Genomic DNA, 22,605 nt, shown 5'->3' on the forward strand with positions numbered 1-22,605 from the left:
TCGAATATCCAGATTATAGAGCACCTTCCTCCTCTAACATGCAGATTATAGAGCATCTTCCCCTAACATCCAGATTATAGAGCATCTTCTTCCTCTAACATCCTAGAGGAGATGGAGACTTTTAATATCAATCTAGTAGGTGCTTATATATAATCTGTAATTGCTGTTACCTTTGGTGGTTTTGCAATAAAGTTTCCATTACAATCCATAGTATCTACAAATAACACAAATGGGAGCTGTAACAAAACTATACTATACTATACTATACTATACTACACTATACTATACTATACTATACTATACCTATTAGTTTATCACTCCATTTATTTTTTTACCGTCAGGGAGAGAATCCTTTAGGTATCAAGGTGACGGAGCCTCAGACTTCTTCTGCCTCCACTCTAAGAACCACTGAGTTCCATCGTCAGAGTGCCTGTTGGACTGCGAATGCAGATTAGTAAATCCACCACTATCACCTTCTATCACCTTCCATCACCTTCCATCACCTTCCATCACCTTCCATCACCTTCCATCACCTTCCATCACCTTCTATCACCTTCCATCACCTTCTATCACCTTCCATCACCTTCCATCACCTTCCATCACCTTCCATCACCTTCCATCACCTTCTATCACCTTCTATCACCTTCCATCACCTTCCATCACCTTCCATCACCTTCTATCACCTTCCATCACCTTCCATCACCTTCTATCACCTTCCATCACCTTCTATCACCTTCCATCACCTTCTATCACCTTCCATCACCTTCTATCACCTTCCATCACCTTCCATCACCTTCTATCACCTTCCATCACCTTCTATCACCTTCCATCACCTTCTATCACCTTCTATCACCTTCCATCACCTTCCATCACCTTCTATCACCTTCCATCACCTTCCATCACCTTCCATCACCTTCTATCACCTTCTATCACCTTCTATCACCTTCCATCACCTTCCATCACCTTCTATCACCCTCTATCACCTTCTATCACCTTCTATCACCTTCCATCACCTTCCATCACCTTCTATCACCTTCTATCACCCTCTATCACCTTCCATCACCTTCCATCACCTTCCATCAGCTTCCGAAGCTTTCTGGCTTCTCCTACAAGCGACAGATGTCCCTCCAGCCCTGGTCAGTGTGGGAGCAGCTCAGCAGGAGCCGTGTTGAGGTGATGAATCGGGGCGAAGGCGTCCAGCAGGAGCCTGCAGAGAACCAGAGGACTGAGCTTCATTTCTGCTCTGCTCCTTCCTGTCCCAAGCTGTGGCTCATGACCAACTGCAGGAAGGGCTCAGTATATTGCAGGAAGAAGCTTAAGGGGAAAGAGAGCGTGTGGTGGTCTGCGTCACGTGACTCAGCCGTTTGTGTGTCTGTGAGAGGAGAGTCACACTATCTGCATCACAAATCCTCCAGCATCAGAGCTAAGAGACAAGAATACTGTCGCTGCTTTCCCAGGGGAACCACAACAATGAAAGCAACAGGAGGTCAACACATACAAGCAACAAATGACCAAATCTAATGGTGAAATGTTACTTTGGGCTCGTCGTCGTGGGATTTTAGGGAGATTTTCCAAAGTGAAGGACAGTCAAAGAAAATCAACGACTCAGCTGTTTTTCCTTTCAAACTGTGATCAATAACAAACGTTCTACTCTTCAAGTGTCGGCTGGTGCAGCGGCCAGAGAATACAAAGAGTAGAAAAAGAAACATTACAGCTGCTTTTACAGATAGCTTTCATTCGTTCATTCGTTCATTTGCATTGATGACTGCATGGAAATGAATTTAGGATGAAATATCTTCACAGCTCAACCTGCATCATTCTGCTGTCTGTCATCCAGGACAAGTCAACTAAAGAAGAGAATGAGAGTGAAAGAAAAAAGATAGAATGTTCATTTCCTCCTGGTCTGAATCATCTGACTGGATCTTTAATATTACTGAACACAGCAGAGCTTGACAGAGCAGAGCTTGACAGAGCAGAGCTTGACAGAGCACAGCTTCACAGAGCAGAGCTCCCCACATGTCTGTGTGTCTGAGTTTCCTTTTACTCCTGGGTCTTTCTGGTGAAATCTGCCGTCCCTCCACACTGACCTGTGGCCACAATTCAAAGTTTATTCAGTGTTTGACATAGGAAACATTCAAAATGAGTCAAATACACAAAGTTTTCCTCCTTTCATGCAGCGTCCTCCATGTCTGTAGAGCTTTATCTTTTACTCCAGAGCTGTAGGTTCTGATGAGCTTTTGAAAGTTGTCTTATCTTCTTACAGAACAACATAAATGTGCATGAAACAAAGAATAACTACATTAATTCCTAATCTGTGTTAAACTCTTCAAGAAAAGATGCTTGTAGCTTTTTTCTGCCAGCCCATGTTTGTCTTCCTCGTCTGAGCTCAGTGAGTGTTGAAGTTTTACTGTAAGACCAGTAACTCTCCTACTACTGGAGTGAACCTGTGGAAATAGTTGAGATGGATCCTCTGGGACTCTGAGGAAGGACATGATCCTCCGACATACTGTTTGGACTAGATTCAGGATGTGGAACGTTAAATATTCACACTACTTTTTATTTTTGTTGCCTTTTTAATAGTTTTACGGAAACTAAGTCCCAAACAAAATGAATCCAAAAAGCTTTTCCATCCCTGCAGCCGGTTGGTGAGCTGAAGAGGCTGCAGGTCAGAGTGGTGGGTCTTGGTGGGTCTGGAGCAGGAAGCATGACGGAACTTTCTCCTGATGAAATATTTAACTGAAGAGAGAGAACCCAGTCTGTGAGCCTCACCTCTAATGGATGGATGGATGGCTGATGGATGGATGGATGATGGATGGAGGCCATAAAAGGAGGAGTTTCCCAGTGAAAGCAGCTCACTGAGGCGAATGTGTGACCTGGAAAGACTCGCAGCTCTTCACTTCTCCTTCCTCTCTTTTCTTCTTTTGACACTTTTAACTCCATTATGTCTTTTTTTTCTTCTGCTTCTCACAAATACACCAGGACATTAACCAAACCAATGTATCTTATTCCAAAATAAGAAAAGGTCAATTTCTTCTAAAATGACGCTGAACGCCCCCTGCAGGATCACAACATAACTGCACTCCTAAACCAGGTGAGAGATGATGCAGTGTCTTAAAGGAGACATATCATGCTTTTAAATCCTTCCTTTTTACATATAAATCATACAGTTGTGGTCTATACAACGCGAAACTGCAATGCTTGGGTCTGAATTCCTCATTATTATAGCTCCACAGGCCCCTTTTCAACCCCTTTTCTGATGTGCTTCTGAGAGCAACTCGTTTTGGGGCTGTCTCTTCAAATGCAAATGAGACACTTCATACCCCGCCTCCTCTCCAGGTTGCAGAGGTGACACTCGGTTCAACGTCACCCTGTTCGGCCATCTTTGTAGTTTGATAGAACAGATACAATTATCTAGCGGCGCAGAAACTTTATATTCACACATTATTTACAAAATGTCAACAACGGAAGATTTGTCCATCCAGCCATACATGTTGGAGCCAGAGTCGGACCCGGCGGAGCGAGATGAAAATGACGATGATGCACCTACAGAACAACGTCTTCATATGGATGTAACGCAATGGTGTGTTACTATATTTACACTAACTTCTCCATCCATGCCCACTACTACAATACTGCCTGTATTACAACGACTATTTAACACAGAAGTTACATTATAATCTAAAACGAGCACACAGCGCTAACATATGAAGACGGTGCAACTGCTAATGCTAACAAAACAATGACAGGGACGTCTTATCATCACACTTTTTAGCGTTATATACAGCTTACCGAAGTGCTCTGTTCGTCGTCTCCATAGATAGAAGGAACTGACCGCTCAATCAGACCAAGTCTTTCGGCAAATCCTTCTTTATACTGGCGGAGGTTGCTGAAGCAGTCATCCTTAAAGTGATTCGCGCACACAAAAATGACCTTACCCACAGATGTGGGTACATTTCTGTGAAAAATAAAACTCAACCAGGCACTTCGAAAAGGTTCTGATGCTGGGAGACGGTGTAACGAAGCTTGTGGGTTACTACATCCAACAACCGAACATTTCGACTTATCCTCTCGTAACTTCGGTTGGACTACAAAATCGCAGCGAGAAACAAAAATGGCGGATTGCTCGAAATGTCGATGTCCTAATTTGGCAGTTCCGCTGAGAATACTGTGACGTCATTGTTCAAAAAACGTAATAGAGAATAGAAAAATCGAAACCGATCGCAAAATATGACCAAAACAGAATATAAAGATATCAACGGAGCACCTGAAGAGACTACTTTGAACTTTTCTGTACTTCTAAACACTCTAAATATACAACAAAATGCATTTAAGGGCTAAAAAAGTGGATTTAGCATGATATGTCCCCTTTAAACAACCATGAAGCGACGGAGTGTAAAGAGATGAGCCACGTTCAGCGGCTGATCATCAGCTCTTCAGTCACTAAATCAATCCTCGCTGTTCAGTGCTCGTTTTGTGGCAGGAAGCCACAACAACCAAGAGGCTGCAGGTTTGGTTTAATTATCAGTAACTGATCGGTTGGTTCTGGTTCTGATGGATTTCACACCGGACGGTCCAGCAAAGATATTTTCACCTTCATTGTATGAATTCATTCATTGCATGTTTTTCACAAATCATCACGTCGTGTTTTAGTAAATGCAATTTAAGTAACGGTAAAATAACCGAGACATACAGTAGATACCTCCTGAACTTGGAGCTGAACAGAAAAACTCTCTAACATAATCTCTTCTCTCTCTCATCCTCTTCTCTCTCTCTCTATCTCATCCTCCTGCCTCATCCTCTTCTCTCTCTCTCTCTCTCTCATCCTCCTGCCTCATCCTCTTCTCTCTCTCTCTCTCTCTCAACCTCCTGCCTCATCATCTCTTCTCTCTCTCTCTCTCATCCTCCTGCCTCATACTCTTCTCTCTCTCTCTCGCTCATCCTCCTGCCTCATCTCTTCTCTCTCTCTATCATGCTCCTGCCTCATCATCTCTTCTCTCTCATCCTCCTGCCTCATCCTCTTCTCTCTCTCATCCTCCTGCCTCATCATCTCTTATCTCTCTCATCCTCCTGCCTCATCATCTCTTCTCTCTCTCATCCTCCTGCCTCATCATCTCTTCTCTCTCTCTCTCATGCTCCTGCCTCATCATCTCCTCTCTCTCTCATCCTGCTGCCTCATCCTCTTCTCTCTCTCTCATTCCCCTGCCTCATCCTCTTCTCTCTCTCATCCTCCTGCCTCATCATCTCTTCTCTCTCTCATCCTCCTGCCTCATCATCTCTTCTCTCTCTCTCATCCTGCCTCATCATCTCTTCTCTCTCTCTCTCATGCTCCTGCCTCATCATCTCTTCTCTCTCTCATCCTGCTGTCTCATCCTCTTCTCTCTCTCTCATTCCCCTGCCTCATCCTCTTCTCTCTCTCTCATCCTCCTGCCTCGTCCTCTTCTCTCTCTCTCTCATCCTCCTGCCTCATCCTCTTCTCTCTCTCTCATCCTTCTGCCTCATCTTCTTCTCACTCTCATCCTCCTGCCTCATCATATTCTCTCTCTCTCATTCTCCTGCCTCATCCTCTTCTCTCTCTCCCTCATCCTCCTCCTCTTCTCTCTCTCCCTCTCTCCCTCTCATCCTCCTGCCTCATCCTCTTCTCTCTCTCTCATTCCCCTGCCTCATCCTCTTCTCTCTCTCTCATCCTCTTCTCTCTCTCTCTCATCCACCTTTCTCATCATCTCTTCTCTCTCTCTCATCCTCTTTTCTCATCTCTCTCTCTCTCTCTCTCTCTCTCTCTCTCTCTCTCTCTCCATCCCCTGCCTCATCCTCTTCTCTCTCTCTCATCCTCCTACCTCATCCTCTTCTCTCTCTCTCATCCTCCTGCCTCATCATCTCTTCTCTCTCTCGCTCTCTCCCCCATCCCTCTGCTTCATCCTCTCCTCTCTCCATCCCTCCTTCTCTCAGCTCCTCCACTCCTTGGCTCGTCCTCGTCTCCCCTGCGAGTGAAACAATTAAGCCGAGTCAGAATGTGGGTCAACGCTTCCTTCTCCTCCTCCTCCTCCCCCTCCTCTTCCTCCTCTTCCTCTCCTCCTCCTCTTCCTCCTCTTAATGTCTTCTGCTTCACACTGCAGCAGAAGTGTGTCAGAGAAGGAGATTTGCTTCATGTTGAGCCTCCCTGGGATTTCTAATCCTGCACATCAGCTTTAACGGCTGTGGCTCAGTTGGCAGAGCAGTTGTCGCCCTATTGGATAGTTGCAGGTTTGATTCCCCATCTCCACCTGTTCACGTGCTGAAGTGTCCTTGAGCAAGACACCGAAGCCCACACTGTGCTGACTGAACCGCAGGTCGTTCCTCTGCTGGTACGCATGTTTGATCACCACCGGGTGAGCAGTCGGTCACAACAAGGCCCAAGCAGTTGGTAAAACTCATGAAACAGACAAAAGGAAATTCATTTTACTTAAAAGAAGCAAAGCCTCAGGAAAAGAAGGTCTTTCATGGACGAAGGTCAGTAACGGTGACGAGTCATTTTAAATGTATCCAATTTCTTGAACTCGAGTTTGAAATGTTAAAAATGCTAAATGTAACCACAGAAATGATAAATGAGAAAATATATCATTGTTAAGAAGCTGGAGTGTGTGTCAGTGATTCTTTCGAATGAGGCTTCACAGTGGAGTAGTGGATCACACTCCTGCTCTGGTTCGAGTCCTTCCTGTGTGGAGTTTGCATGTTCTCGTTGTGTTGCTTTTGTCCAGTATGAGTGTGACTGTGAGTGTTTGCACTGCGTTGGACTTCCAGTCACCTGATGTTGTATGAAGCCATGGAGAAAACGGATGAATGGATTTCAAATGTTCCCGTGGGCTCAGCATGAACCAGAACCAGACCTCAACAGCACAGCAGAAGTTCACCAACCAAGTTGGAGAAGACTGAACCACCAGACTTATTATGGCTGATTCCAACCACGACATAATAACTAATCCAAACCAACAACCCTCCACCAAAGACCCTCAGTGTTGATGGATCTCTGCACTATCGCACTTCAACTATTGTATTATGTTCATTCAGTTTTATTTGTTGTAAATCTACTGACACATTGTGAGCTGCGGACCTCTGGGCCAGATCACCCTTGTAAAAGAGATCTGGATCTCAATGGGTTTTTACTTTTCCTGGTTAAATAAAGGTTAATGAATGAATGAAAAAGGTGTTCCAGGCTATGAGAGAAGATTCTGGAAAGTCCATCCATAGGAGGAGCACTGGTCTCCAGGTCTTAAAACCCAGGTCACTCCTTCAACAACATATTGAATTCATCTTTCCCTCTAGATAATCCAATAAAAATCTAAAACTCTTATAAAAAGGCCATGATTCCTACGTAAGCTCCGTCCTCTTGACTCTTAAAGCAACAACCTCTGCTAGAGTTGATCATATTCATGAATCCAGAAAACATGAATCCACGCCTTAACAGCCTCCAACTCCTGCTTCACAGAAATCAACTCTGTTCAAATGTCAGTATTGTTGAAATGATCCACTGTGGCCAGTGAAGCCAACCTGGGATTATTTAAAAGTTTTTGACATGAAACCTCTTTTTGCTTTATTTAATTTACCTTAATCTCACTCAATAACAGGAAGATGCTGTTCAGGCTCAGAGGGGTGCTCGGCCCACCACTGATCTACGGTGAAGACCAGAGTTAAATTCTCCACCATCTCTGTCTGGTCCTGATGAGAGCCCAGGGAATTCTTACTGTGAAGACTGAAACCCAAAATAGTTCCTGGTCGGCCTACAAACAGCAGCACGACATTAAACCCTGATCCATCTGGTCCACGTAGTCCCAAGGAGTCTTCACCGCTCCAGTCAGAGATAAACCTCAATCAATGACCTGACCATGAAGAGAAAACCAAAAGAAACAGAAGAAATCCAAAGACAGAAACTAAAACTAAAGACAGTTTAAACTCAAAAGCTTCCGAGCATCAGAACCAAAGTGCTTTAAAGAAAAGATGAGAGAAGAATGAAGGAAGAATGGCTGAAGAACAGAATAATAAACAGAACAAAAGAAAAGAGAAAAGACTAAAAGAGGAGAAAATGAAAGATAAAAGACAAAATTGCTTGTATTTTGCTCTTTAAATGAGAATACAGCAGAGTGAATATCAAGCACAGACAACAAGCCACTTTATACACATCATCAATCACAGCAGAGGACCACACACACACACACACACACACACACACACACACACACACACACACACACACACACACACACACATTAACACACTGAATTGATGAATAATTCAACGTGCCTCATTGATCGCAGCCCCCTCCCCCACCCTCCAGGTTTACAGTGCCGCGTTAGCTCACAAGCTACACCTTGCTTCTTTGGATGCTTGTGACGAACATACACAAACACACACAAGACACAAAGACACACAAAAACACACAAGACACAAATACACACAAACACACGCAAAGACACAAAGACACACAAACAAACACAAAGACACAAACACAAACACACAAAGACACACAAAGATAAAAACATACAAAGACACACACAAACACACAAACAAACAAACACAAACACACAAAGACACAAACATACAAAGGCACACACAAAGACACACAAAGACACACAAACACACACACACAAACATACACAAAGACACACACAAAGGCAAAGACACACACACACAAACACACACACAAAGACACAAAGACAAAAAGACACACACACAAACACACACACAAAGACAAAAAGACACACACAAAGACACAAACAAACACAAACACACAAAGACACAAACATACAAAGGCACACAAACACAAACAAACACACAGAAAGACACACAAACACACAAAGACACACAAACATACACAAAGACACACACAAAGACACAAAAACACACACACAAAGACACAAAGACAAAAAGACACACACAAAGATACAGAGATACACACAAAGACAAAAAGACACACACAAAGACACACAAAGGAGAGCCCTCCTGTTTCCTCTCCAGCAGTGGAGCAGCAACATGTCCACTGCAGGCCAGGTGAGGCCAAAACACTGGCAGCTGGAAGGAGTGTGATCCATGACCAAACGTCCAGAGATCGATAACAACCAATACCAGCAGTGTTACACTGGTGAACCCGGCGTGGCTCTCGGCTTTCTCGGGTTGGGAAAGGTCACTTTGAGCTGAGGTTGTTTAAACTAGCTCATGCAGCAGGTTCACTATCATCAGTTATAAGATCATTCATCACCTTCTCAGTGTTTGATTGATAGAAACGTCCTGCTGGTGACTGGCAGACTCAATGAACTTCACTGCTGAGTCACTGCTGAAGCCACGACGGTGATCCGGTGTGCTGGAGCACACTGGTCTGGGTGGTTGGATGAAGGAGGGACAGAAGAGCTTGGCTCTCCTCTGCTGGACATAACTGATGCTCTCCCAAAGTCATCAGTTTGTCAAAGACATTTGAACTCATTTTCTTCTCCCTCTTCCTGAAGGGCGGATTAACTTTCCTGTTTTAATAGTACATTGAAAGATCTTAAAGATTATCAGTCACTGTTTTTTTAAAAAGAGGGAAATTGATTGTGGTTATATCAGGAAATGTGTTAAAATATAATAAAAAGATTAAAAAAGGCCCAGTTTAGGTATGTTAGATGCCTCTTAAAGCTGTTCCACAGGTGATCAGCCATCAGCCCTTATTATCTGCTCCATTCACTTCATGTCTGCTACACATTCCGAACAGTCGGTTTTAACAAACAGAACGACTTCACACAATCGACTTTTTTTAATAGTATCTCTAAACTCTTAAATTCTGGAATCAGTCAGAATCTAGTGAATACTACAATTACACATGACGACGAATCTCAATTCACATCGCAGATCACGATTTTGACCTAAGTCACATGATTCAGGAATGAGGCGTCGCTCCGCCACTGTTATCGTACGTTACAGTAAATGGAACGAAACGTGACAAATCATCAGGAGTCATTACGCCTTTCAGGAATATTGTTCCCCGCCGTTGCACACTTCTGTGCACCATTGCACATCATCACTTTCTCTCATTAATCAGTCAGCAGTGTTGCGAATCGGGAGGATTTGGTTTATATATAAATATATATATGGCTCCACTCTCTGATTCTACCATCAGCTGCTGTACAGTTCACACGCTCCACATCGCTCCACATCCAGAGAAAGGTTCTGTTGGCAGGCAAAGTTGGGCTCAATGCCATGATAGAGTTGTGCAGAGAGGAAGAGAGGGGAGCCAAACTGAGGGAAGCTGGTGCTGCCATGACACCCTGTCACAAACCTGAACCATCAAGAAGACATTACGAATGCTGCCAATCCAGGCCCTTCTTCATGTTCGTGGAAGATTTTTAGAAGCCTAAATAATGCTCCAAGAATAGCAAGAATGTTAGGCACCGACACGCCCGTATTCAGATGTGTTACGTCACATGAAGAATGGCAGGAATGATGGGAAAATGACACGTCGGGCCGATATGTAAACCCTGCATAATATCAAATCAAATAAAAACATCTCACCAAAAAGTGCTGATGGTCTTGTTAGACCAGCTGTACCAATGTCCTTCAGTGTTTCCTTCCATATGTGATCCATAGAAATTTGAATTGTTAGAATTAGTTCTCTCTAAAGGTAGCACTTAAAGCTGAAGAATCAAGGATGAAGGAAACAAATTACTGTGTTGAAGGACTTCAGAGGAAACTGCTTCAGTAACACTGACGATAAGAAGAAAACATTGGAAAATTATTATAGATTGGGTTTACCTCTGTCCTGCAGCGCAAATCTAACGTCAGCAAATTTGGTAACTTCATCAACTTTTCATTGTTTCTTCAGAACGAAGAAGGACTGGATGACGATGTTGCTTGTGGAGGAGTTGTTGTGGAAATAAAATATTCTAAGCTATAAATGATGATATATGTACAATTCTACCGCCCCCACCCCCAACCCCACCCCCCCACCGCCAGAAGCTTCCTGTGTTGAGTCTGCATGTTCTCCTCATGAATGATTCTTTTTTCCAAATGTACCAACTTTTTTCTCCCATAATCCAAACATGGATCCGTCAATCTTCTACGCTTCCACATGAAAACACAAGCCATGGTGGACAGACCTCAAATCCCAGCACATACTGGTGCATCTCTGAGTAAATCAGCTCAAACATTTTGCCGACTAAGTACTTTAAACCTTCTTTAAACAATGACACAGACACTCTCATACTAATGTCAAGGGCTGCCGAGCGTTGGGAGAAACACTTCAACACATTAACAGAGCAGATGAAACATCAGCGAAGCGTCAACCATCAGACTGGAAGGCGAGCTGCTCAGCAGCTGATCCCACGATGAGGGGAAAAGAGATGATTTCATCAGCTTCAGCCTGTTTGCGTACAGTAAACTGGAAATGTTTGTCTCACAGCCTCAGTCCCAGAAATAAGCTGCTGTTGTCTGTAAAGATCTCTCAGATGACATCTGCAGCCACACTTCAAATCTCCAGCAGCTCGTAGATCAATCACGTAGTTCAGATTTGTGTGCGACAGAGCAGCGCGAGGCGAGTGGGAATAGAATGTGTTTGAAGGGAACATCTTAAGTTATTTATGAAGGCCCCATTCTGCTGAGCTCTGCCGACTGAACCAGGCATCTCCTCTGTGTTTGTGCATAGATAAGGCTTTATCAATCTGCATTATTAAATCGGTACAAACAGACTTTTGAGATTTCCAGGTCATGGTTGTTTCAATGTGCAGCTTCTGTTTGGAGACATTTGGAGTTTTTACTCCAGGAGCCACAGATCCTACAGGAAGACGAGCATGAAACATGCATGAAACATGCTCTTCAAGTAATGAATTAATATCCAATTTTTATTGCAGAAAAAACTACAAGAACATAAAGCATCATTAACAAACATGATCATACTGAAACAACAAAGTATAATACACAACAGTACAAAGTATAGACAATATCCACTAATTATCTATATCCTTATATATCCTTATATATCCTTATATATCCGTATATATCCTTATATATCCTCTGTGGCCGTTTCCAAGAAAGGAAGTGGATCACTTCTGCAGACTCTGATGTCATAAAATATTACAGTGAAGCCATATACTTGTGGACACGCCCAAACCCACCAACACATAGAAGAAGGAGTTTTCACAGAGAAGAACAGTTTCCAGCAGGTTTTCCCCACTGGACTGTTTCCCTCCATCCAACCACTGAATGGTGAAAGCAAGCAAACAAACAAACAAACACAGAATTGATCGTTTCCTGGTATAAACAGGATCCAATACACACGTCTGTAAAACACACTCAAGCTGAAAGTCGAATTAATCTGTGTGAGCGTGAGATTACAGTGTTTCAGGCAGGATCTCAGTAAATCAACCCACAGTTATTCTGATGACTTGCTCTGTGACATGAACAAGCTCCTAATAAAACAAATCCCAGTAGTTTACCAGGTTAACTGTAACTAACAAGACCACCACTCCTCAATTTATGTTGCTGTATTTTAGTCTCGTCTCACTTCTGCAGTTTGTCTTTCAGCCAGAAGTAAACACTCTGATTTTCAGGCTGATTCGGTTGGTTAACCAACGCCCCTCCTCCTTTACCTGACATCCTATGAAGCACAACCCCACCCTGTTTCTTCCAGCTCATTGAGCAGCACTGCTGCAGTAACACACTGAACATGTGGCACGGCGCTCGGTGAAAAGCTTGGCTGTCCTGAATGTCTGCCGCCACACCTAAATGTCACACATTCAGCATGTCCGACACCGAGCGCTGAATAAGAGCGGGAGGTCTGAAAGAAGGATGCAGATTACAGCTCCTTGCAGAGAAGCAGGGAAAGGCCTGAGGCGGCAGGTCTCCTTTTCAAGGAAATGTCCCAGTGCTGTTGCAGTTGTTGCTGCAGCAGCAGCCTCCGTTCTGCTTGGTGATGCTACGATGAAGCATAATGACATCTTTGTTTGTACTGAACACAGAGAGGCATTATGCTCTCTGCTGAGTCAATTAACATCTTGTTAACCTTTGACTTAACCCTCACAAACTGCAGACTTGATGACAATGTTGCTGTTTTTGATAAGAACTTAAAATAACAGGCTGAACAACGTCACCATTAGCTGGAAGAATGTTTTTGTTGCGATGAAACCAAACTGGAGGTTTTTGAACATTCAGCCAGATGCTGCGTTTGGTGGAACGCTCCCACTGCCCATCACCACTGTGAAGCATGGTGGAGGCAGCATCACACCATCGGGCTGCATCAACGTGGAATGCCCTCGGAGGTTTCTAAAGGAAGATCCCCCAAAGCGCAATCTAACAAAACCCCACACAATAACAATCTATGAACAAGTAAAAACCTCAAAATAAAATGAACTGAAACCTCCAACGGTCATCAATTCCTCCACCGACCAATCACAGTCAGGTTATGTTTTGGCTTTGCTGCGCTGCACCTTTGTGTGGGGTAGTAATATGAACGGATGCTGGGATGTATAGATACATAAAAGTATTTGTTGATGCACATTGGTTTCAAGTCTCTTGAAGAATGAAAGTACCGTGTCTGTCGCACCGGTTAGACTTCAGCTTTTCTGGCTTCACTTTTATGTAAAGTCATTACTTTGACACACCAGCCGCTTCTTTAAACATGTTAAAAAAATTTAAATCATTAGTTTTACTGGCAAAATATTCCCCTTTATATTAATTCTTGTAAAGAACAAAAACAAAAGAAAGAGGCAGGTTGCTGTTTATGGAACCCTACTAAATGAATCCTGAAAAGTGGATTTCATTCCCTTGCTCTCAGACTCCTTGTATTCCACACGCTGCCATCTTGTTCCTCTCAGTGTTTATGAAGGCAACGTTAATGTGATTACAAACTCCCTAAAAGCTGAAGGCTGGCCGCTCTCATCGTGGTCTTCAGCCCCGAGACTCATGAAAACCTCCTGTTAGCTGAAATACACACAGTGCTGCCGCCTCATGGTCAGGAGATCCTCAGCATGCGCTCCAGGATGGAAACGAGATGAGGCATGATGGTGAATCAGGTATGAAGTGAGTTCTCTCACGGTTCTGTCATCTGCTATTGTTTTGTTGTTGTTTGGGGCTTTAAGGTTACGAGGGGGTATGACGTTGTCCACGTGAAAACGCTTTCAGATTGATCTAATCTGGGCTCCTGTTTCGAAAAACCAGCCAAAAACACCGGCTTTGTGTGGATGGAAAACCCTTCCAATAAAATCATGTTCAGATACACCTGAACCCACCTCCATGTGGGCGGGGCCTAACTGTAACGACAACGTGACATTTTGAACTTAAAACATGATTCCACCATTAGGAAATTAATTTTTGTGATGAAAAGTATGACGAGTGATACACACACATACATCCTGGTCCCCGGCACTCTGGTGATCGACTGGATCTATTGGATCTATTGGATCTCCTTCCAGATTAGGATCTAATCACATGTTGTCATGAGACGGTCTATAATCATGCAGTGGATGAAAACTGTTTGACTATTTCAACAAGAAAAGGCCAAACTTTGATGCGAAACTTTAATAAAAGAATTGTTTCCTGACTTCATTCATTCCAATGTTTGTCTGCTGAATTCCTGAGTTTTACTGGAGTCTATTTTCCTTCATTTTATGTGCATAATTACAGTCAGTGTGCAAAAGGCCTTCGACCACTTCAATTACATGGTCAACAGTGGAAGTTAACAACTACTGTGCAAACACAGAACTCTACGCTGCTGCAGCTTCTCCAGCGCTTCTCCACCTCCTGTCTGTCAACAACTCCATTAGTTCTTCTCACTAAGTGCTTCAAAGAAACCCTGGAAGACCCACAAACAAACAGGAGCTTTCAAAGTAAAAGCAACAGGCACATTCCCAGGTCTGCTCCAGGTTCTAGAAAGTGTCAAATTCTGCTTTCATATGACGAGTAGATCTAATTTAGACAACAATAGTTGTCATTTCAAAGTACTTATAGATTACAGAGCATCTTCCTCCACTAACATCCAGGTTATAGAGCATCTTCCACCTCTAACACCCAGATTAAAGAGCATCTTCCTCCACTAACATCCAGATAATAGAGCATCCTCCTCTACTAACATCCAGATTATAGAGCATCTTCCACCTCTAACACCCAGATTATAGAGCATCTTCCTCCACTAACATCCAAATAATAGAGCATCTTCCTCCACAAACATCCAGATTACAGAGCATCTTCCTCCTCTAACATCCACATTATAGAGCATCTCCCACCTCTAACACCCAGATTATAGAACATCTTCCTCCACTAACATCCACATTATATAGCATCTTCATCCTTTAACATCCAGATTATAGAGCATCTTCCTCCACTAACATCCAGATTATAAAGCATCTTCCTCCACTAACATCCAGATTATAGAGCATATTCCACCTCTAACATCCAGATTATAGAGCATCTTCCTCATCTAACTGCTTCAGCTGAAGGTAGGGAGTAAATGTGTGACCACCACACTGCAGTAATACAGGGATGAGTACGCCTAACTCAGACAGGAAGGTTGTCAAATCAATTTACATTTTATCTGCATTATGGAATAAACTAATCCCACATTTCCACTACTTTTAACGGAACTACTAATTGTACTGTAAGCATTTGAAAATTAATTTATAAAATGTGCATCCAAATCAAAACCCATAGTTATTTTCGTCTTTATGAGGTTTCAAATGTTGTAAAACTGTGTTATCATGGTTTATCTCAGCTTTATTGCTGATGTACAGTAATGGCACGTGGCTACAAAGAGGTTTTACAGCACCATCACTAACAGATAAGACATAAATCCCATTTATGTGTATCGAACAGCTTTTATCGTCTCTCTTCAGGCCCTTCCTGAAGTCACAGAACTGTATGAAGAGGACTGAATGAAGACGTTCCCTCATCAGCAGCAGATCAGCTGCTGCACACATTTCCACTGATGGGACGAAAACAGGCGTATTGATCACACTTCTCCTCATGCGACCTGCAGAAGTAATCTGAGCTGGGATTAACGGACGATCTCTTCGATCATTGGTCACAGTCACTGTTCCCTGTAGAGAGGAGGCTCAGAACTCAATTTGCCTCAGCTACTGGGAACATGGGAAGTAGCTCACAAACCATCAATCTCATCGCAAACAACTCCTCACTTTGTGCTGCTGGACCATACATGATGTCCAAAACACTGGAGTCTTCTGGAAGTGACAGAATGCAGCAGGATGTGTTCGTCCCACCAAGCCCGTCCTCAGAGGTTCATTCAAGCTTCAGCGTCTCACTCCTGTGGACTGACCAGGTGAACAATCAAGTAAAGAAACTGTAGATCCAGGCTCACTTGTCCTGCTTGTTTTCTTTCTCTGTGGTGAACAAAGTTTCAAACTGGGAGCACGTTGGGCCAGAAGAGATAGAGAAGGCCAGTCTGTGTTCAGGGCAGGGTAGGGACAAAACAAAGACCTCGTCCAACAAGTTTGAAAAGCAGAGGATGTTTACAGGAGAGAATAGAAACACACCAAAAAGTCTGGATGAAATCAGGAAGAGATGGGATTCTATCAAAACTGGGCAAACCTGAACATGGAGATGAGGACAGAACCAGGCAACAGAAGCATCAAAACATTAGGGTGACATTGATACACTGGCCCTGTCCTACTCTGTGCAACACTAAGTACGTCACATCAAACTGGGCAACAATAGGGAAAGTCACTGAGAACATGTGAAACACTTGGGATCCAATCAGCCAACGTTTGGAATATTGGGAAGAGATGACGAGAGGGAAAGTTGAGGCCAGAATGAGGAAATGAAACGGTGTTGGGGACTGATGGCGCCGCTGGCTGCAGACAGGAATGTGACTTCAGAGTCCAAAGTGATGCTCGTCACTCAGCAGATTCCCCCAGGCTGTGGAGCAAACACACACCCAGCCAACCAACACTGCATGAAGTGATGTGCTAGTTTTCAACCGCTGCCTCTGCAGACACTGATACTGTCAGTCTGCATCCATTTCCTGAAGGTCCAGTCCACTGCAGGGCAGCAGGAGCAAGATGGAGAGTGGAGAGGGAGTCAGTGGCCCTGAATACTCCTACAGACATCGATTTGATCAGTCCTACGACAACCTAATAAACTTTGAGCCGCGACTTGATGTCTGTTGTTTGCAGACTGAAAGATAATAATCGTGTGAGAATTGTGGCAAGTATTTGGTCTTGGCTCTAAATCGGTGGTCCTTCATCGCACTGTGAGACAAAGGACACGGTTCAAGGACAGCCGATGTCATGGTCTGCAACCAAAGACGACCTGCGATCAAGATCAGTGTCAGATATTTGGGGCGATGGGAGCTGCTGCTGCGACCTGCTCGTTTACATAGTGTTCTCTTGGAAAATGAAGGACCATTACAGTAAATGTTAATGGAAATGTTAGACTCTAGTAGAAGCTATCAAGTACTCAGTTCAAGCTCCCTTTGCAAAGTTAGAATCCCAAGTTGGCCTCTCTCTCCAAGCCACGACTGCGTCTCGATCCTCCTGGGCTCCTGTTTGGGGATTTCTCTCCAAACACATAAAAGCCACAACAGAGAGGCTCCTTCATGTTTAGGACCTGGTATTGCTGCTCACGTGGTCGTAGGCTGCGATTCAGCTTGTTTTCATGGTTCAGCATTCACTCAGCAAACCTTGTGTGGCGAGCCAAACTCTACTAGCTCTGTGTCGTACAGTGTGGCGAGATGGGAACTACGATTGTTAAGATCCGTGAGACAGTCTGAGACTTCCCCGTCTTCTGCAGCTTCCTTCACCTCATCATGGTGAACCTTGAACCAGAACAGCTGAGCAGCGTGACCTTTGCCCCAAGATCCTGCTCTGGTTGGCTGAAGACCACTAAAGGAAGGTGATTATCGTGAACAGGTGAGGAATCACCTCAACACGGAGAATCTCTGGACCTTCTCACTTCCACTGACACACAGGTTGTGACTGTGTTCAAGAAGGACAGGATCCTCAAAGACACAATTCATGGTCTCATCTACAAACATTTTACAAACATGTTCACAACCTTGATATTCCACGCACACACATGTTGAAACTCAAACGATACACACTCCTTTAGTGCTTTTCACTGCGTCAATGAATATTGATCCAGATTGTGCAAAAATCCTGAGAGGATGTTGAAACGCTTCTGTGACTTCAAGCCTCTGGAAACGTTTGTGTCTGATTTGAAAAGTGTGAGTCAGTTGCTGTTATTGTGGTATTTGTCGAGGTACTTACTCACAACTTTGATTGACAGTCTCATCTTAGTTCAGGGGCCACATTCAGAGACCAGAGAGATACAGCCATGATAACCTTTAAATTTCATCTTCTCTGTGCCGTGGCGCTGAGTATACACGATTCAGAATTTCTATATTCACAAAACCAAACAATTACTATTGAAATGACTCCAGTCTCAACATGAGGCCCATTTTAATGAAGCCGACACAGCGGGACGGCTTCACTGAGAAAAGTTGTGGATTGGTACGGAAGAAACCGTAACCACCTAACCGGTCGAGGTACCTAGCAGTGAGGAAGGGTCTGTGAGGAGGAGCGACAATGCAGCCGTCTCCTGATTGGTCAGTGACCATCGTCACTCTCGACTTGCCCACAATATTTAAATATTTCATCTGCCGGAAACCCTCCGTTGTTGTTTACATTCGCCACTTTGCTCACCGGTTGTTTTGTTGACTGGTTTATTGAAACTCCACAGCGCCGCGGTCTAAAACGAGGTGCAGACGTTCCTCTGGTAGGGCTTTTCCACCAAACAGAACCAGGTTCTAGTTCCGGACCAGTTCTTAATTGAGCACCGCCAAAGAACTGCTTGTTTTTCCATTGTCAAGGAGCCAGTGAGAGCCACGTCATTGCGTCACTCCAAAACGTGATACGTCACTGATTTCATGCTGACAGTGGTCATACAGGAACCAGGAGACGGACTGTAACAGTGGTTTGGTCCGGGTCGCTCCATCTAGTCTGATCTGAACCTCGGATGAAAACATTGAGTCTCCTTGTCGCTCTATTGCAGTTTTTTCACGTCCGTCTTGTTTTAGTCCAGAGCCCTGGAGTGGCCATAGAGAAAATAATAACAATAATCATCATCATCATCATCATCATCATCATCATCATCATCATCATCATCATCATCATCATCATCATCATCATAATAATAATAATAATAGTTGAGTCAGTCCTGGTTGTGTCAGTCCTTGTTGTGTCAGTCCTGATACTGGTTGTGTCAGTCCTGGTCCTGGTTGTGTCAGTCCTGATACTGGTTGTGTCAGTCCTTGTTGTGTCAGTCCTGATACTGGTTGTGTCAGTCTTGGTCCTGGTTGTGTCAGTCCTGATACTGGTTGTGTCAGTCCTGGTTGGAGTGAATCAGGCCCGTAGTGCTTCAGGAGCATGTCGAGGAGACAGGAGGAGGCCGGGCCAGCATCACACACCCGGAGACACCTGAAAGGAATTCCTCCTGAACGCTCACACATCCGGCTGTGGTTTTTTAAAAGGTAAAAGGTCAGACTCATAAAAAGGTTCCAGACAAACACCAGCCTGTGTCTGTTGCTCTCCTGAGCAGTTGGCAGCAGTGTGCTAATGAATTCCTCCCGTCTGGGTGTCCAGACGCTCTGCAGCTCCGCGCTCTCTACCACCACCCAAAAAACGTTCCTCTATTCAACGATCCCACAATCCTTCCTGATAATGCTGAGCATGTTTGTAGACCAAACATCTGACACGTGACACTCAGTAAAACACATTAATGTTTATCGAGCAGCAAAATGAAAGTTCTGAATTATTTACTGATAGTTGCTATTCCGCATATGCTAAAGTAGCATGTTTAGCATTAGCATGATAGCCACAGTAGATAAAACCTTCCTTCAATCATGACATTTGAAAGCTATTTCCTTCTACACTGAGGATATACAAAATTAGCACATTGGCATTCTGGTGGTGTTTTTAACTGAAGGAGCGCTCTGCCAGCTATTTCAGCAATGACCTTCGTCCAGGACACCAGTTCTCAAAACCCTTCAGAAATCCTTCAAACTGAAATGTATTTCAGTGGATTAGCAATGTTACTTACTATTTCCCAGCTATGTTTTGGTAACAAATAACATCACAGCCTTTCTTATTAGAGTGAAAGTAAAGATCACCTAAACATTCAGGAGTCATGTCCTCCAGTTCACCTCCTCCTCCTGGTCTGATTGCTCCAGAAACCTTGTATTCAAAGTTTCTCCTTGATTTTCCTCCATTTGAATATTGGATCATAGGAGCTACATTCAGAATCTGCTGTGTTTGTGTGAGCTGGACTGGCTCCGCCCACACATGCCCATCTTGGGAAGAGGAGGAAGTACTTCCTCTCGTGGTGCCATGTGCCAGAGCAGAGCGCCTAATTGTGGGAAGGTCAAAGGGAGGGCCTACCTTGATTGGGATTGGCTAAACCCCTGATGACACTACATAGGGTTGGATTTCTGATTGGCTGGTTGGAGCAACACACTTTTTAAAACCTGAAACCAGCCAGGGAGAGAGAGAGGACAGACTGTCTTCACTTCTGGGGCGTCAGTCCAGGTATGGGGACGGTTATTAATGCTGGAGAACCTTTAGGAAGTCAGTTTGTCAGAACATCAGCCCTTTAAGAATTAAAAAGTATTTCTGGATGAGAAACTTTGAACAAATAAATTCAAGGTTTGCAGAGGCTGCTAACGTCTTTCTGAATGATTTAGACATTAATGTGTTAATGAACGCTGGTGTGTTCAGTCGGGTGATGAAGAGCACTGAAGCAAAACAACTTTAGCTAAATGATCCTCAGACAACGAGCATCAAGAGGGAAGAAACAGGACGAGATGTTTAAACCCAAATAACTTGTTTCTAACACATCAGGAGTTTTTGAACAAACAAGCTCGGAGATCAGATTGTATGAAGTCACATCTTCTGACTTTTTAAAATGTTTCTTCTGTTATTGAATCCAGCTGTTAACTGTCCACAGCAACGTCTCGCCGACTCTCAGTGAAGCAAGAACTGAACAAACAAAACTGTAAATCTGAAGCAACACCACAGGGACTCACTACTGCCCCCTAATGCACAGAGGCGGCATCAGTGAACTGTCACACGCTGCACCTTTAAAGACCTTTTGTGTCCCGCCACACCCGGAGCTGGAACGTCTGGATCAGGACTCCGGCCTGCTGGAGACCCTCAGACCGGGGAGACCAAACAGCCTCTCGGGGCGTTTCTGCACCGCCTGGATTCTCCCACATGACATCAGCTGTCTGGACTGACGGTCAACATGAACCCACTGATAGTAACGGAGTGAGGATAGTAACGGAGTGAGGAGAGAGGGGCGCGCGCAGTGTAACGGTGTTCAGGTGATGACAGGTTCTCCAGAGACCGAGCAGGAACAGACGCAGTGGATCAGTAAACAGGAGATCGCAGGTTTCCTACCGGTGCTGCTCATGGTGCCGCTACACGTCCTCCCTCCCGGTGGATGATGCTCAGCAGACCAGCCGCGATCCACACTGACGGAACATGGAGGAGGAGGAGGAGGAGGAGGAGGAGGGGGAGGAGGAGGAGGAGGAGATGTTTTCTGCAGCTCGTGCAGACGCTCAGACCAGCACAGCACACACACACACACACACACGCACACACACACTCACGCACACACTCAATATCCTGCGCGCACTGCAGCGCTGCGCTGCAGGGTGGGTGTGGGCGCACGGGCTGGGGGAGGGGGGGGGGGGGGCGCTTCCGGTGAATCCTTTCAAAGTAAAAGTTGTCATAAAAGTGGACTGTTGTGCAGCAAGAGCCCAGTGGAGCCCAATGGAGGGTATTAGAGCCCAGTGGAGGGTATTAGAGCCCAGTGGCGGGTATTAGAACCCAGTGGAGCCTAGTGGGGGTATTAGAACCCAGTGGAGGGTATTAGAACCCAGTGGAGCCTAGTGGGGGTATTAGAACCCAGTGGAGGGTATTAGAGCCCAGTGGAGCCTAGTGGGGGTATTAGAACCCAGTGGAGGGTATTAGAGCCCAGTGGAGGGTATTAGAGCCCAGTGGAGCCTAGTGGGGGTATTAGAACCCAGTGGAGGGTATTAGAGCCCAGTGGAGGGTATTAGAGCCTAGTGGGGGTAATAGAGCACAATGGAGGGTATTCGAGCCCAGTGGAGGGCCTTAAAGTCTAGTGGAGGGTATTAGAGCCCAGTGAAGGGCATTAGAGCCAAGAGGAGGGCATTAAAGTCTAGTGGAGGGTATTACAGCCCAGTGAAGTGCGCTGAAGTCTTGTGGGGGGCATTAAAGTCTAGTGGAGGGTATTACAGCCCAGTGGAGGGTATAAGAGCCCAGTGGAAGGTATTAGAGTCTAGTGGAGGATATAAGAGCCGGGTGGAGGTTATTAGAGCCCCGTAGAGGGCATTAAAGTCATGTGGAAGGTATTAGAGCTCTTTGGAGTGTATTAGAGTCTAGTGGGGGTATTAGAGTCTAAAGGAGGGTGTTAGAGTATAGTGGGAGTATTAGAGTCTAGTGGAGGGTATTAGAGTCTCGTGGGGGTATTAGAGTCTAGTGGGGGTATTAGAGTCTCGTGGAGGGTTTTCTGATTCCTTAGTAAGAACCTTATTTGTCATCTGAGTGAATTTCTTCTTCAGTCATTTCTTCTCTTTCA

General features: G+C 44.5%; 1 protein-coding gene across 1 annotated transcript in view; it reads right to left on the reverse strand.

Moving 5' to 3' along the window:
* ablim2 (actin binding LIM protein family, member 2) overlaps nucleotides 1–21,478 on the reverse strand; it is a 103,622-nt gene extending 82,144 nt beyond the window's left edge. Inside the window, exon 1 of the transcript XR_013936235.1 lies at nucleotides 21,399–21,478. The gene's annotated coding sequence lies outside the window, so the exon portion shown is untranslated. The remainder of the gene's footprint in view (nucleotides 1–21,398) is intronic.
* Nucleotides 21,479–22,605: the final 1,127 nt, after the last annotated feature.

Source organism: Lipophrys pholis, assembly GCF_963383615.2.
Source record: "Lipophrys pholis genome assembly, chromosome: 18".
NCBI classification, from domain to species: Eukaryota; Metazoa; Chordata; class Actinopteri; order Blenniiformes; family Blenniidae; genus Lipophrys; species Lipophrys pholis.